This window comes from Lycorma delicatula, chromosome 1 (assembly GCF_047948215.1).
Source record: "Lycorma delicatula isolate Av1 chromosome 1, ASM4794821v1, whole genome shotgun sequence".
Taxonomy (NCBI): Eukaryota; Metazoa; Arthropoda; class Insecta; order Hemiptera; family Fulgoridae; genus Lycorma; species Lycorma delicatula.
The window spans coordinates 237,752,349-237,756,363 of record NC_134455.1 but is presented as its reverse complement, the minus strand read 5'-3'; positions in this window follow the sequence as shown (position 1 = coordinate 237,756,363).

Below are 4,015 nucleotides of genomic sequence, written 5' to 3'. Positions count from 1 at the left end.
AATCCTTTCTATCATGAAACAATCAATGCTTTACATATGCAGGGTAATTGTTGCTATGTTTTACATAGCAAGGAAATTGGGAAATAAACCAAAACAAATATCTTAAATAAAAAAATCCTTCAGCCATATAATCTCTACATATCACTTTTATTATTTAGTAATAAAGAAATAATACTTAATGTTTTGATTTCTTATAAAATCATCTTTTGAGCAATAAAAAGCATAAAGCAAAAATTAAAAAAAATTGTTATATATTATTAATAAACTTTTTAGTTTGAAGATTTATAAAAAACATTGAAATCCATTGATATTGTCATTAATGATGACAATACTGATAAATAGCACTTACACAAAAACAGTCTACATCTTATCAAATATGAACATAAAGAAATAGAAAAATGCATAACGATAAATTAAAACTAAATGAAAAGACGCAATTCAAATCCAACAGATTTTGACTATACTCAATAGCTTGTGTCTTTCTAACTCATTAAAACCATTACTAATAATATCAACTGGTCCTGAATAAGAAACACCAGCTACAATCACTAAAGGTAGCAAAAAACACAACAGAAAGCCTTACGACATGAGTTTTTTTAACTATAATTATTTTTTAATAAGATTTTGTTTGGTTTGTTATTAAAAATTTATAATTAAAAAAAAAAAAATTTTTTTTTTTCATCTAAGTTCTTTTTAAATACTTCAATAGAACTTTTTTTGTTTAATTTTACCATTCATCAACCTAATCGAACATAGACAAACGTTTATAAACAAAGAACTTAATAAATATAAATATATGAAAACAAAGTTAAAAACCTGGAAGAATATTTGTTATGAGGTGTTTCTATTACAATATATAAATCGGGGTGCAATCTTCTGTTATTGTATACCAAAGCATAAGACCAGAAGTATAGATGGAAGACAGAAACAACTGCTTGGCTCAAAAATCAAACAAAAGAAATGAGGACTGATGTAATCATTTAGAAACATAGACAAGTTGTTACATTTTGTAAAAAAATAGCAGGTAGATATAATTAATATTATCAGATACATAATTTTTATGAAGATTAGTAAGTCTTAATAAATTTAAATATAAATATTAATGTAACTCAAAAGTTTAACTGTTTTGTAATAATTAAAAAACCTCTTTTGTATTTAAAAATACAAGTTGAACATACATTATTTGGCACATTTTAGGGATTAATAAAAAATGAACAAATAATGTAGTGTGCTTTGATTTTTTTCAAACAGTAGTGTAGGTATTATAGTTATTGACCTTGACTGAATATGCTGGTGCAATGTAATGACAGGAATAATAGTCGGTTGAGGAGAAAGCAATATGCATACTATTGCTTCATGAAGGTGGATCTGTTATTACTGTTTGTAGACACTTTCATTTAAATTAAGGTCATGATCCACCTAATCCACCTAATAAATAATATGAATATCCACCTAATAAATACTATTAAATGTTGGTATCAGCAATTTAAGGATGCAGTAAGTGTAGTGCACAAAAAGGTGCTGACAAACCTCCTGTTTCTGAGAAGTTATGGATTGAGTAAGAGAAACTTTTCACAGAAGCTCAGATAAATCGACTCATCATGCGAGTTTAGAACTGGGAATATCACAATTGACAATTGAGAAGGTTCTACACAATCACTTAAAACTTCATGCATATAACACTCAGTTGTTGCAAATTGTAACAGATGTTACAATTTTGCTATGGACATTCTTGATAAAGTGAATGAAGAAAATATATTGTTAACATTTTAGAAAAAGTAATTATCTCCAACGAAGCTACTTTCCATGTTTCTGGTCATGTTAACTGTCATAATTGTTGGATTTGGGATAGTGAGGACCCTCATGCAACTTAACAAACATATGTGATAGCCTGAAAATTAACCTTTGGTGTGAGTTGACTGCTTATGAAGTGATTTAACTATTCTTACTTACTTGCCTAGCCAAAAGTTACTATTGTTAGTTATCTTGATATGTTACAGAAGTATGCAGTACCATAGATTAAATATCTTTTTTTTCCTGTTTAGCCTCCGGGAATCATCATCAGGTATTACTTCAAAGGATGAATGAGGATGATATGCATGATTGTAAGTGAAGTGTAGTCTTGTACAATCTCAGTTTGACCACTTCTAACCCACTGAGTTGGTCTAGTGGTGAATGTGTCTTCTCAAATCAGCTGATTTGGAAGTCAAGAGTTCCAGTGTTTAAGTCCTAATAAAGACAACTTTCATACGGATTTGGATACTAGATCGGTGTTCTTTGGTGGGTGTGCTTCAATTAACCACACATCTCAGGAATGGTCGAACTGAGACTGTACAAGACTACACTTCATTTACACTCATACATATCATCCTCATTCATCCTCTGAACTAATACGTGAACAGCAATTCCCCAAGGCTAAACAGAAAAAGAAAGTAAGGTCGACCATTTCTGAGATGTGTGGTTAATTGAAACCCAACCACCAAAGAGGACCAGTATCCACAATCTAGTATTCAAATTTGAAGTTAGGGGCTATCTAAATCAACAATTTTCTCAATGTTGGATTGACCGTGAGTGACCAGTTCCCTGGACACCTTGATCTCCTGATGTTACACAACTCAATTTCTTTCTTTGGGGGTTTGTCAAAGACAGGGTGTATACAATTATAGTTGTCAACATCAATGAACTAAAAAGAAGAATCAAAGGTATAAGGTGTAATTAATGAATGTAATAACTCCAGATATTCAGATATTCTTCATAATGTGGCGTGAAAATGAATATTGCCTAGACATTTTACACCCCACAAAAGTGCTCATGTGGAGCTTATTTGAAGTTGATAAGAATTGTAAACAAAACTGTTTGAAATGCCCTGTTCAACAATAAAACATGCATGTAAGAACATTGCTTTATTATTTTTTTATTAACACCTAAAATATTATGAATTATTTAAATTATAATTAATTTGAATGTTTCAATATTACGATACCCTAAGATTACTTCATTTTTATAGTAAAATATATGACTAAATTAAGCAAAAATGATCTCCCAGAAGCAGAATTTAAAATAAATTTAAGGGAGTCATATATTACAATTGTTTTTGCAAAATAATTAAATTTGTTAAATCATGGAATGACTCTATTTCTATCCAAAGCTTGGTTTTTTATTTTCACAGTTGCCACTTAATCTTGAAGATTCAGATTATTTTCAAACCACATACAGAAACTTATGTAGAAATCACACATTTAAATAAATAAATAATAACCTGATTATATTATTTATTTATTTATAGTATTGCATTAAAAGTGGCCTTATAATTATTGGGTTTACACAGTACTTATACAAAATAAAAAAAATAGGATCCAGTAGGCCTTTATTCAAGGGAACTCATACCCCAAACTCTGATAACATTTATTTTACATGTATGTGTTACAAAACAAAAAATAAATAAATAAAAGAAGAAAGGTACATAACAAAATATGATAAAATAATTTAGTCATAACCAGAGTAAGTTCTATTGAAATGTTAAATGTAGATCAAGCAATTTTTAAATATGATCTAACAATCTACATGTTTCAACATTTTTTTCTCATCCTCTTAGAAACAAGTATACGTTGTAAGTTGTAGTTAAGTATACGTTGATTCAGGTACACTTAAAAGTAGTATACCTCTTGTACCTACTCAAAGTATCTGTGATGAAGAATTTAATGTACTGCATCAAAAGGAAAAACTCTTTGTTTAAATTACGACAAAAGTAATAGAACACATAAAAAATTACAAGTATATTATTTGTATAAAACCAGGATTAACTAATATAATTTTTTTAAGATAGTCAAAGCAAATAATTTAGCACGCATTATCCTTCAAAGATTTTTATTTCATGCAACAGTTAATATTTAGCATACTTGCTTTTTTCAAATTAAAAAAAAATATGTAGTATAAAAAATTAATAACTTATACAATGGATTCCACAAAAATTATAAAAGAAAATAACCTGTTCTCAGCATAAAGTTCTCAGAAG